Raw genomic sequence first — 13970 nt, 5'->3', positions numbered from 1 at the left:
GGTTCGATTCCGGTCAAGGGCATGTACCTTGGTTGCGGGCACATCCCCAGTAGGAGGTATGCAGGAGGCAGCTGATTGATGTTTTTCTCTCATCGATGTTTCTAGCTCTCTATCCTTCTCCCTTTCTCTCTGTAAAAAAATCAATAAAATATATACATATTTAAAACAAACTTGAATTGTCATTATTCAAAGAGTTTTACACTAGTATCTAAAGCAGTGTGTAAGTTGCAAACATGTAATGGCTAGAAATGGACTATATAGCCTCTGTGATCTTTTTCATCTTTAAAAAGCAATCAGAATTCAGGTGGGGAGAACCGATCATCCAAGAACTTAAGTAATATCTGGGAGAGATGAAACCATCATTATGAATTAGAGGCAGCCCATCATTCATTTTTCGGCCACCTTCTCTCCAGGAGAAAGTAGATTCTCAGAAAAAGCTTGCCGCATTCTTTCCTCATGTGCTCCAGGAATTCAAAAGCCAATCACGACGTTTCCTAAATAAAGTACAAAGGAAGAGATCTGCATTTTTTTTCCTTGTTCCCAGATTATTTGGATCCAGACATCATGGAATTTACCAGAGACAGGATGAATGGAATTCTGCGGTTTACCCTTCCACCGTTTTCATGTTAAATTCTCTCTTTCCAATTTCCTACAACCAACTGTGTGCCTTCCACCTCTCCTGCAAAGGCATTTATTTCTGTCTGGCCAATCTGAATTGTTCCATTGCCTTGCTACCCACTGGTGACAAATATACTCCTTCGTCTGTAAGTTCTCTGAGCGCTGGAGGATTGATGGGAGTGAAGGAAGAACTGGGATCGGCAAGGCAAGGAAGGAATTCATCTTATTAGCCTTTGATTCAAGTTAATCACAAGGAAGGTAATATTTTAAACTCTGAAAGACTTCTTGGAAGTTTCCAGAATTTCTCCAGAGGCACAGATCAATAGACCAGAATAATCAAGAAAAGAGAGCGAGTTCGCCAAATGCCAGTCACTTGGTAGAGCGTTTTACTTGATTAAGGAAAGGGCTTTTAATGGGAGTATTCCAACCCAGGGGAAAAGGGGCAAATCAACCCTCCAGGGCAGTACCTCCACATGGCAGCTGAAGATAAAAGAAAGGAGGACATTTAATTCCAATCTCCACCCCTCAGCACAGGGATGTAGGTAGCACTTGTTTGTTATGTTGTTCTGTTGATGGAAGATTTCCCATAGCTTGGAGCAATCAATGCCCCTGTCCACTCAAAATAATGCATGAGGATAGGGGGGTCCTGGGTCTCATAATTTTGCCGATGACTCCTTCTCTTTCAGTTGGAAATAACAGAAAATGAAGTCTGTCTGATTGCTGGGAGGCCTCCCTGAGTTTCTTCGATGTTTAAATATTAGCACCGGGAGCTCAGAGCTAAACTCCCTCAGCAAAGCAGAGTTATCTGGCCTATTACCCTGAACTAGGCAAAAGAATTCAAATTTTTTCAAACAGAGCCTAACTTTTAAAAACAGCGAAGAATTGCCTGGCTGAAGAATTTATATCTCAGTGGTTGAGCGTTGACCTATGAACCAGAAGGTCATGGTTCAATTCCTGTTCAGGGCATATGCCTGGGTTGTAGGCTTGAACCCCATTGTGGGGCATGCAGGAGGGAGCCAATTAATTATTATCTCTCATCATTGATGTTTCTATCTCTCTCTCCCTCTCCCTTCCTCTCTAAAACCAATATATATATACATATACATTTATATGGAAGTGATCTGCAATTTTTTATGTGTGTGTGTATATATATTAAAAACAGCAAAGAATTCACACGTGGTGGGGTGCAGCAAGGAGCAAACTTCAGCTCCCCAAACATTGCCCAAAGTGGCTCCTTTACCATTTGTTCATTTAAAGCACACAGCTGGCCTGGCCCTCAGGACGTCCTCCTTCTGCCCATCTCTGGAACACACCAGCTCTCTCCCCTGGGACTCAGCTCCTCCCCAATCACATCTGTCATTGACTTGATATGCTCTTCTTGCTTTCTCATCCTTTCTCTTCTCGATGCTCCATCTCTTTCTTTGTCCTCTTTATCCCTCTCCATCTCCCTCCAGGCCTCTTTCTTCTCAGGTTATGGCAGCCACTTAAGCATCCTGGGTAATCAAACGTGGTTTGCCTGGCAGGGAGCCACAGAGCCTGCTGCTGCCCAAGAGAAAGGAGCCCTGAAGAAAGTGTACAAATCTGATCTGGAAAAAAGCATTTCTTTCACTCGAAGTCAAAAGTATGTTCCTTAGCCTGTGCTGCATGGGATGTATTGTTAACGCCTATCAAAGGGGCTCCTACCTCAGGAATCACTGGGAACTTTCAAACATGATTGATGGCTGGTCTAAAGAACATCCACAATGTGATAAGCCGCAGAGAGGGAATGTGCTGAGCCCGTTCGGGATGGCCTGGCTGTGCCTTTCAAATTCCTTTCATGGTCATCGGTGACTGTGCGCACTGCAGGGTGAAGGAGCCAGGACTTTGTGGAATATTCTTAACTGCTGATCTGTAATCCACACAGCCCGAGGATAAAGATTTGAAGAAATGGAGACACAAGGACTGATTTTTTTTTCTTTTTGAAAGACAACTTGGAAATAAAAAAGAGTAAGAACAGTAGGATTTATGTTAACCCATTGGGAGTGCTCTGGAAACCTCTTTGATGAAGGATGGAGATTGCTTTGAAGGAGGCTTTATTGAAGCAGAAAGTAAGCCTGGTGCCCAGGGACTCAGGGCTGACTGGGTCACTTATCAGTCTTCCTGACTTTGAGTTTCCTTTTTCTTGCAAATTCTGCGTGCTACCAAACGCCTCAATGCTGCTCTACAAAAATAGTCTCCTTCTGAAGAAAAGGCTTTTATTTGGCCTTGGAAAGTACTAGAAACTTGACTGGTGGGGCATATGGTAAAAAGACAAGAACCCCGCCAAGAGAACACACACACACACACACAAACACACCCCTATATAACATGTAAAAAAGGTTCACCATTATGCACATCTGTTCTTACTATGAGTTTGGATTTTAAATACACTACAGGGAGACCAAGTGGTCAGCAGTGAATCATGGCTGGATAAATAGGGCTTCAGGTGTGAGAAGTAAAGATGGTCTTAAGCTAGAAAGGAAAGAACAAAAAATAGAGGGGTTCAAACCATCAAAAAATATGCCTAGAACTGGTGTTACAAAAGCTTCCCTTAAACACGTGAAACTACAAGTTCAGAGATCATGGAAGAAAGATCCTTCAGAGAAAATGATCTTTTTTTAAAAATCAAGGAGGAAAAGAAACAAGTGCCAATGGCGACATAATGACTAGAAAAGGACACACTGCTAATGACCAAGGAAAAGCTGAAACTCAGGATTGTCCTTTCTAACAACAACCCGTCCACTAAAGCTGTGCTTAGGGTGTTATTATAATTATTCTTTCCTAACCTTCTCTGCTGTCGCCATAAAGTAACGAGGCTGACTTTTTTCTGATTGCTTAAAACTCTTCTTTTAGGTAAAATTGGCATATAACATATTAGTTTCACATGTGCAATATAATTCGATATTTCTATACACTACCAAGTAATCACAATAAGTCTAATAACCATCTGTCACCATACAACTCACCCCTTTCACCCACTTTACCCACCCCTAATCCCCTCCCCCTCTGTTCTGTTATCTACAAGTATTATTTTGTTTTGTTAGTTTGTTTCTTTTGCTTTCTAGATTCCACATATAAGTGAAATCGTATGGTATTTGTCTTAGCACAGTACTCTCAAGGTCCATTCAGTAAGGGAAGCCCTTGAGGCACTACAAGGGCCAGAGTCAGAAAATTGGCACAGGTGACTTTAGACTTGAGGATGAGTCATCAAAGTCCAAGGAAAGCATTCAAAAACAATTTGAGCCCTGGCCAGTGTGGCTCGGTTGGTTGGGCATCATCCCATACACCAAAAGGTTATTGGTTCAATTCCGGGTCTTCGGTTGGTTGGGCATCATCCCATACACCAAAAGGTTACTGGTTCAATTCCGGGTCTGGGCACATGCCTGGGTTTCAGGCTCGATCCCTAGTGGGGATCCCCAGTGGGGAGCATAACCAATCAATATTCTTACATCAATGTTTTTCTTTCTATTTCCCTCTTCTTTCCTCTCTTGCTGAAAAGTAATAAAAATATTTTTTTAAAGAGCTTTGGATCCTTCTTCTAATCTCCCTTAAAAATAATAGTAATAATAATTTGAAGAAGGTTTGTATCTCTACCAAAACTGGCCAATTTTTCTGATAAGCCAGGTGATGCCTTCAGTTCAGCATTAGCACATCAAAGGAACAGGATGAAGTAACATTTGTGGAGCTTCTATATCGTGCTGGAGACTTCACATCACAATGACCCAGTGTGAGAGGAACCATTAACACCAGTTCTGCACAGGCACCAATCCATGACTCAGAAGCGCCATGATTCACCGACAGTCACAGAGCTTGCAGATGGTGGATATGAGATTCTGACCTGTTTTCTCTGGTATCTGAAGCCAGGAACTCTTCACATCCCTAAGCTGAGCTCAAGTGACATCTAACAAGGTGTCTTGCTGTTGTTTTCTATGTCATGCAATCTAGACTATGAAAATCCAATTTTACAAAATAAAGTTGACAGGTTAGCATGACAATAACTAGAAAGAAGCTCTATTTTAAAAATAATTTGCCATTGAGTTCCTTTAATAAGGAGCTCACCTGGAATATCTTAAAAAATGAGAAGAATTCATCTCTTGCATAAAGTATGGTGTGTTTGCATAGGCACAGGGTCACATTTTTATGTTGCATCACAACTTTCCTGCCTTGTCTACTCATCCTGTCCCCTACGGACACCACTATCCATGGCCTTCAATAGTAACAAGCATTCACCTAGGGCTGACCTCAGGGGAACCACAGAACAGAGCATTAAATCAGGTGACAACAACTGATGAGTATGAACTTGATAATGATAGACAGGCTAGCTCTCCTCTACTCCAACCTTCCCTCTGCACTACTGTCCTGACTCACCTTCCCCAACCTCCCATTGGAAAGCGATACAGCACCCATCCATCAGTGTGAGGCACTTATTAAATACAACATAAACACTATACTCCATGGGGCCAGGATTGGGCTCCAAACAAAACCTAATGTGCAAACAGCTCTTAAAGGCCCTTGGTTGCCGTTCTGTCACTCTCATCACCAGCCTGGTTCAGAAGCCCCATAACTTGTCCTCTCCACAGGGACTTGGCTAGAAAGCAAGTTGTTAGAGTAGCAGATAACAACCTCCCCTGAAAGAACCTAGTGAGGCATTTCGAAAATAGAGTCTGCAGCAAATGTGGTCAGAGGAATCACACAGCAACCTCTCAGGACTCGTTTCCTTCAGCATTGCCCTAATGACGCTGCTTATGGTCCAAATGATGAAGGACACTTCTCCCACACACCCTGAGGCCTGAGATGCCCCAGTATTTTCTCTGCATCTGATGCAGGGAAACGGGAAGGATGACAATGCCAAATAATGTTCTCCTGGTTAACAGGGAGAATTCGAGATCACCTAAAGAGGCTCCGTCTATTGCAAAGACTCTTCAGGCAGTAATGAGACCTGAGAGATTGATCTGCCTTCAGGAAAAGCCTTCCCTAAACTACCCCAGATGAGACTCTAGTCTATTTTAAAGACCTCTTAAGAAAGGAGGTTCTTAACTCTTCCCTTCTGTACAGAAATACCGAGAGAAATGGGAAGGCAATTCAAATCAGCATATATGTGAATCAACATAATTGGCCAAACAAAATTGAATTCCGTGGTACCAGGTAGATCATTTATAATGAATGTACTTTTCTATCTGTTCACTATTTATAGGATCTGAACTAAGGAAATCCAACCAAATCATTTCCTTGATCAAATTTCTCTATGGCTTTCTGTAATCGGATGAATCTCACGTAAAGGAGATTGAAGAGAGAGACCCTCTGTTCACATGCCAGGCATGCTTTTGCTTCAGGCTTTTTACTTACTGTTCCCAGAGAGCTTATGGCTTATTCATTCCTTCACCTCCTTCAGGTCTATATGCAAATGACCCTTTCTCACTGAGACCTTCCATTACTACTGCATTTAAACTGCAACAACACACACACACACACACACACACACACACACACACACACACACACACACACACACCCTGTACCCCTTTCACACTTTTTCTCTATAGTAATCACCATAAAACATACTATATAAGATACTTCTTTTTTTAAATCATATATCTTTCCCTATCAGAATGTAAGCTCCATGAGGGAAAATACATTTTGTTCTGTTCTGCTGTTTTGTATCCTTAGTTATTAAAACAGAGTAGAGCAGTCGGTACTCATTCAGCGGTTCTCAACCTGTGGGTCGCGACCCCTTTGGGGGTCGAACGACCCTTTCACAGGGGTCGCCTAAGACCATTGGAAAACACATATATGATTACATATTGTTTTTGTGATTAATCACTATGCTTTAATTATGTTCAATTTGTAACAATGAAATTGGGGGTCACCACAACATGAGGAACTGTATTAAAGGGTCGCGGCATTAGGAAGGTTGAGAACCACTGCATTATTTGATTGGTGAGAGAATTGAATACAGCTTCCCACAAAACTTAGGGTCTTATTTAAGCTAATAGATACTTTTCTCAAACAGAACATGGACTGATGAATATACAATAGCTATTCCTAGTTACTAGGATCTTAACTCTAGTTCTCCTTAAGAGTCTGGAATAGGGAGTTTTCAACTGTGATCCCTGGAGCTTTGGCACTGCTGTGAGATTGGCTTCTTCTTCTCCCACCGCCCCAACCCCTGCCACGGAACCATGAGAGGGAATACCAAAAATCAGGCTCTGGCTCCCTGACTCCTTCCTTAACCACGCCAGCTCTTCTATTATCTATCTTACGCATTGGGGTTTTCTGTAAGTTGTTACCGAGAGAAAACTATCCCATTGCTAAAAAAACATTGTTAGAAAGGCTCTAGCCTAGACTGTAAGACAGAAAAGCATGAAAGAACAATGGATTGAGTGTCATGGAAACACAAGCTTCACTCGTTCACTGAATATTTATAGAGCACCCACTGCGTGCCCAGGTTTGTACTGGGCACTGGAAATACATAGACAAACAGAACATACTCAAGTTCACATTTAACCAAGTTCACATAACAAATGATTACAATATCCTTGGAAATTTTGAGAAATCAAGGAGCACTGAGAACAGATGTCAGGGATGTATCCTCCGAGAGGCATCTGCTGCGTCTTAAGGATAGTTGCTAGGCAGATGAAGCATAAGACTGACCTTTACTTTGTGACTTTAAATAAGATCTTAACCTCCTTAGGCCTCAGTTTCCCCAATTACAAATAAGAGGCTTGAACGTTAGCCAATATGTAAGGTCCCTCCCAAATGTAAAACTGTGTATCCAGATTTTCCTATTCACTCTACAACCAGGTAGCAGAAACCATTAGTTTCAAATAATATTGCTGGAGATGGAATGTTTGGCCATTTCATTTGAACATTAATAATGTATTTGGCACAGCACAATGATCAGTAAGTCCCAAGGAGAGCCATTTAAATTAATTGATGTTTTCTTCCATATATGAGAGATTTTTATTGCACTGTCCAGATTCAATTTCAGTAATTCCATTATAACTATGCTCAATACCAGATATGATGTAATCTTAAAATAAGATGTGGAATTACAAGATTCATTGTTCATTATTAGCATCAAATTTGTTTTTACACTTGAGTCATTCTTTCACATTTAACACATTAAGCAAAGAAACAGAACTCTCTAAGTCTGTTAAATTTGGAACTAGAAAAATTCAAAACCTTTTAATCCTTCGTGCTTTCAAATCACAACTAACTTGTCAGCCAGGAATTTGTTCACTGTCATCAGCTACCAAACTATTGAAAGTTAAAAGGTTAACTTGATAACAAGTGGGATACCAAAGTATATGTACTTGAAGAATGTCTGTGTTGGGGCTTTGGATGTGATAAATCTCATTACACTTATGGTGCCCAAGAACTTAGTCTCCACCCAGGAGCATTAAAGAAAATGACTTAGCACCAAAGGAGTCAAGTTAATAGCAATATTTCTAAGCACAAATATTGGGGTGTCTTTAATTTCAAGAGGAAGCAAGTAGAAAGCAAAAGAATATAAAAAGAGACATTCTTAAAATATGAAATGAACGAACATTTAAGATCTTGCTTCCCAGCATTGTCATCAATTTGGCTCAAATAAATTTTTATAAAAATTCTTTCTAAAATATATGAAATGTGCCCTGGTCGGTTTGGCTCAGTGTTGTAGTGTTGGGCCTCAGACCGAAGGGTTGTAGGTTTAATTCTCAGTCAAGGGCACACACCTCAGTTGCAGGCTCGATCTCCAGCCCCAGCTGGTGCACATGCAGGATGTTTCTCTCTCTCTCTCTCCCCCCCTCCACCCTCCCCTCTACTCTCTCTCTAAAAAAAAAAAATCAATGGGAAAAATATCCTCCAATGAAGATTAAAAAGAAAAAAAACATGAAATGTATTCTGGATTTAACATCTGTAGTTTGGCTGTGAATAGATCTCTTCAGCTCCTTGAGACTGTTCCCTCACTTATCAAATGAAGGCAATAATACCTATTAGAGATGATCCAAATTCCCATCAACTGATGAATGGATAAATAAAGTGTGGTATATCCATACAAGGGAAGATTATTTAGCATTAATAAATTATAAATTACTAATCCATGCTACAATACGAATGAATCTTGAAAACAACATAATAAGTGAAAGAAGCCAGTCACAAAAGACCACATATTGAATAGTTCCATTTATATGAAATGTCCAGAAAAGGCAACTCTATAGAGGCAGAAAATAGATTAATGACTGCCTGAGGCTGGTGGGTGGAGGGATGGCAAAGTGACTGCTAATGGATATGGGATTTTTGGAAGGATAAAGAAAATATTCTAAAATTGATTGTGGTGACTATTTCACAACTCCAAGAATATACTAAATACCATTGAACTGAACACTTCAAACAGGTGAGCTGGATGATATTTGAATTATATCTCAATAAAGCAGTTATTAAAAATAGTATCTATCAGCCCTGACCACTTTGGCTCAGTGAATAGAGTGTCGGCCTGTGGACTGAAAGGTCCCAGGTTCAATTCTGGTCAAGGGCATGTACCTTGGTTGCGGGCACATCCCCAGTAGGGGGTGTGCCAGAGGCAGCTAATGGATGTTTCTCTCTCATCGATGTTTCTAACTCTCTATCCCTCTCCCTTCCTCTCTTTAAGAAATCAATAAAATATATTTTTTATAAAAAAAATAGTATCTATCAGGTTTGTTGTGAAGTTTAGACAATATAAGACATAGGAAAGCGCTTCATTCATTCAGAACATCCTATATATTAGCCATTTAAATAACCTTTAAATTTTCTTTGATAAAGATGTTTTTGATGCCACTCTGTCAATCTAATTATATCTAAAATAAACTTAAAACTATCAAAAATAGTCACTATCCACCACATGTGTTTAAATTAGCATGTGTAGCAAATCTGGAGGCGGGCAGAGTGGAGAGCCAGGAGTCGGTCTATCTCATGAAGACTCTGTATGCCATTGCTGAAAACAGGCAGCAGTCACTTTTGGCCCTGTCAAACTTCCAAGTGTCTCACTACTTGGTATCTTACTCCAAACACATGCCAATAAAGCAGACAAGGATGAATGTGCTGGAAGGTGTTCTGGGCCTAGGAAATCTACCTCAAACACGGGGGGACCAGGGGTACGTAAGACAGGAAAGTCGGAGGAGAGTTTTCTACATGACATGTTGATTCCAGTTCTGAAACCCACTTTGTATTTAGATGCATCTTGGTAAGCACAGCTTTCTCTTGTTTTACTTAACAACTTCTGTTAAAATTTTAGTGACAGATGAGAAAGCCAGTCAATGAAGATTGCCAAATGTCTAATTAGATGATGTTGAAAATCAAAGGAGGGAAATCCGAGTGCTAAATATAATAAGCTCAGGCATAAAGTCATTGAGAAAAACAGGAAATGGCATTTCGCTTTGTTAAAATGAGGTACAGGTATTAGGTATTTTCTTCCACTCTCCGGTCATGAAGTCCATTAGGACAAGTTATAGACTAACTGAGTGTCAGCTTTGCATTGATTTCACATCTGATCAAGCTAAGATCCAGAATCACTGTGAACTCACTGTGACTAGAGAGAAAAAAAAGGGAAGTAAATCTGTCTTTCTAAAATTAGAGCAAGTAAAAACACTAAAAGAAAACAAATAAATTTGATTACCTGAAAATGTTAAACTACTTATAAACAAAAGACACCTATACAACATTCAAAGACAAAAAAAAATAGATTGCAGAAAATATCTGAAACAAATATGGAAGACAAAATGTTTGTGTCCAGAATACAGGAATAACTTCTAAAATTAATAAGAAAAAGGCAGTCCAATCAGAAAGTAAACAAAGAATAGGCAATTCATTAAAGAGGAGCTACAAATGGCTGAGAAACATATACAATAAGTTCACCCTCAAGAATAACCAGGGAAATGCAAATTAAATCACTAACTATATTTTGACCAATCAGAGAGGAAGAATGTTAACAGTGAACATTTGAAAATATCATGCGTTGGCAAGGTTTTCTAGAGAGACAGATCTATTCACCCACAGCGGCTGTGTAAATTAGAACATTCACTTTGCATCGCCTGTTAAAATAAAAAATGTTTATATCCATGAAACAGCTTTTATACATCTAGATAACTCATCATTAAAAATAATAATAACACTCTAGTATATGCAAAGATATTCATTGCAATAAAAACCCTGGGCTTTCTTTTTTAAAGTTGTAAATTCAAGAGGTAGAATATTATTTAGTAGTTAAAATGAATAAACTGGAGTATGAGTGTGAGGTCAAGGCAATCTGTATATTACATGGAAAGGATAACCCACTAACTATAGATAGTTTTGTTTCAAAGTAATTTGTATAAAATATAATATAATGCTTTTCATGTTATAAAACAATGCTATACATTGCATATATCTACACATACGTAATATGTATTTAGTGCAAAAGAACAGACATCTGGACAAATATAAAACAAAGTCACAAAAGGGAGTGTCAATAACAAGAAAGACGGCAAGATTTAGACAGTAGTTGAAAAGAACTTCAGCTCTATCTGAAATGTTTTAGTAAAAAAGAAGAAAAGAAAATATGATCATATGTTGTTTGTGTATTTTTTTAAGTATATGCTTAGAAAAAAGCCTAAAAAGAAATCTATCAAATGTTCAGGTGACTTGCTTGATGGTGGATAAATTAGAGATTGGTATTTTCATAAACATGGGGGGCAGTGAGTATGAGCGGTAGTGGGCACATTTGAAGGTGTGTTTTCCGAATTCCTCAAGTTAAAAAAAAAAGTAGTGGAAATGTGGTCACTGTAGGCCTGGCCAGCGTGACTCAGTGTTTGAGCATTGACCTATGAACCAGGACTTCATGGTTTGATTCCTGGTCAGTCAGGACACATGCCCAGGTTGTGGGTTCGATCCCCAGGGAGGGACGTGCAGGCAGCAGCCGACCAATGGTTCACTCATCATCATTGATGTTTCTATCTCCCTCTCCCTCTCCTTTCCTCTTTGAAATCAATAAAAATATATTTTTAAAAAAAGAAATGTGACCACTATACTTTAATATTCAGTCATATGAATGGCAAGCCCAACCGGCTTGTAAGCGTGTCCAGATTTCAATGAGGTCAAGGCACCCTGTATATTACATGGGAGGGATAACCCGTTAACTAATTCAGTATTATTCATTAGATTAAACATTAGATTAAATTTTTTATTAAGCTTTAAGCTTTCACCTTGGAAATCAGAGAGCAGACCTTTGAAGAAATGAGTAGAATTTTGTGATTAAATATTACTACATAATTTGTCCTAAACACTTTTCCTTTTTAAAATGTCAAGATAATTATATGTTAAATATTACCTTAATAAGCCCTAGAAATTCAGGTTTTAATTATAGAAACTTAGGAAACGTGAGCTTCCAGCCTCACATCATTTAACTCTGGCCCCATGGAATTTGCAGGTTACACCAGAATCCTTCATTACCTGGTTACACACTAGTGAACAATATGACATTTTGCTTGGAAATGATATAGGATAATATGATGGAAAATAACTGCACTTTTTCTATTGTGCTTCTCCTGTAAGGCTATAAATAAGTTGAATTGTGCTCCCTTGATTTATGTTTATGACTATTATTATGATGATTTATTTGGGGTTGAGTGCTGACAGTGTGCTGAGTGCTGTACCAGACTCATAAGAAGAAATGGTTATGCCCCAGAGGCTTACATACCAAGACAAACAATTCAGCCATAAAATACACCAGCTAAGAGATGCTTAATCTCAGCAGTGCAATGCTTCTTGGGGTTTATATGGAGGTGGAGAAAATTCCCTCCTCCTGGGGGAAGAAGGTTAATGCTCCTTGAAAGGCTTTGAGGGCCACTTTTCAATAGAGATTTCATACAGGGGCAAAGAAACATCAAGGTGCACGCTCTTGAGCATAGTAGAGGGGATGTTCAATGGAGTGTTCCCCAGCAAACAAACAGTTTTAGATATTGAGTTAGGTATTACAGATATAAGATTGCCCTTCAAGGGCTTTGGTCTAGTGGGCATACTTAACTACCATATTCCAGGTAGGTTCAATGTCCTACTTTTATACTATAACTATTTTTAATGTTCTTGAATACTATTGGTTATGGACATCTAACTATGTAGACCAGTATTTCAATATGTATATTTTAAAGAGTACAAGACTTGGAGGTTGTTTTTAGGTCTGACAGAATTTTTTTAAAATCTGTACACAAATAAACTTGAGAAATGCTGTTAAACAAAGACAAATAAGTATCTCTATTGCAAGAATCCTCAGTCATCAGCCAAGCCATGAAAATTGTGAATTTCTGAGTTTGATTGCAAAATAATGTTTGGTAAACTTCCCAGATGTGTGAAAACTGAACTGGAAGGAATAGATACATAGGCTGCGCAAGGTTCACACAGAGCTATACAGAGCACTTCAAAGGTCTAGTACTCCAGGAAATACACATTGGAAAACTCCAAGGTTGCTGGAAGACAGAACAAAGGGGAGAAGGAATTAAACTTTCAGTATATTTTAACCTTGTGGTGGTCAGAGTCCTTTGTTTTCTGATTCCAGTGCTCAAAAAGCATAATGTGCCCCAATGTCTCTTCCAGCTGAGCCAAGCAAGGCACAATCCTCCTCACCACCTTTCCAGCATGGTTGGAAGGATAATGAGGGCAGGATGAATCTACACATATGTGGTAGACAGCCTCCAAGGTGATTCCCAAATGATTGCTGCCTCCTGGTATTCCTGCCCTTAGGCAGTGTCCTCCCACAGTAAGCAGGGCTGACTTGTGTAACCAATAGGATCTTGTGGAAATAAGAGAGTGTTATCTCCAAGGCTAGATCATAAAAGACACTGTTTTGGATCTCTTACTCTGGGGAAAGCCAGCTGCCATATTGTAAGAACACTCAACCAGCCCTTTGGAACCTATGAGATGAAGAATGGAGTCCTTCTCTGTAGCCACATCAGTGAGTCCTCTTAGAAACAGCATGTCGGGGAGAAACCAAGATGGCGGCATAGGTAAACACCGGAAATTGCTGCCTCTGACAACAACTTCAAAAATACAACTAAAGGACAGAACGGTCATCATCCAGAACCACAGGAAGGCTGGCTGAGTGGAAATTCTACAACTAGAAAAAAAGAGAAGAGCACACAGACTCAGAGGAGCTACGAAAGTAAAGTGCAGAGGGAAGCAGACAAAATGCGAAGACAAAGAAACAGGTCACAAATGACAGAAATGGAGGACAGCAAACGACTGGATATAGAGTTCAAAACCACGTTTCTAAGATTTTTCAAGAATTTTATGGAAACCGCCGATAAATGTAGTGAGATCCTCAAGAAATCTAGTGAGACCCT

Source organism: Myotis brandtii, unplaced genomic scaffold (genome assembly GCF_000412655.1).
Source record: "Myotis brandtii unplaced genomic scaffold, ASM41265v1 scaffold53, whole genome shotgun sequence".
Classification (NCBI taxonomy): Eukaryota; Metazoa; Chordata; class Mammalia; order Chiroptera; family Vespertilionidae; genus Myotis; species Myotis brandtii.
Note: the sequence above shows the minus strand (reverse complement) of the source record.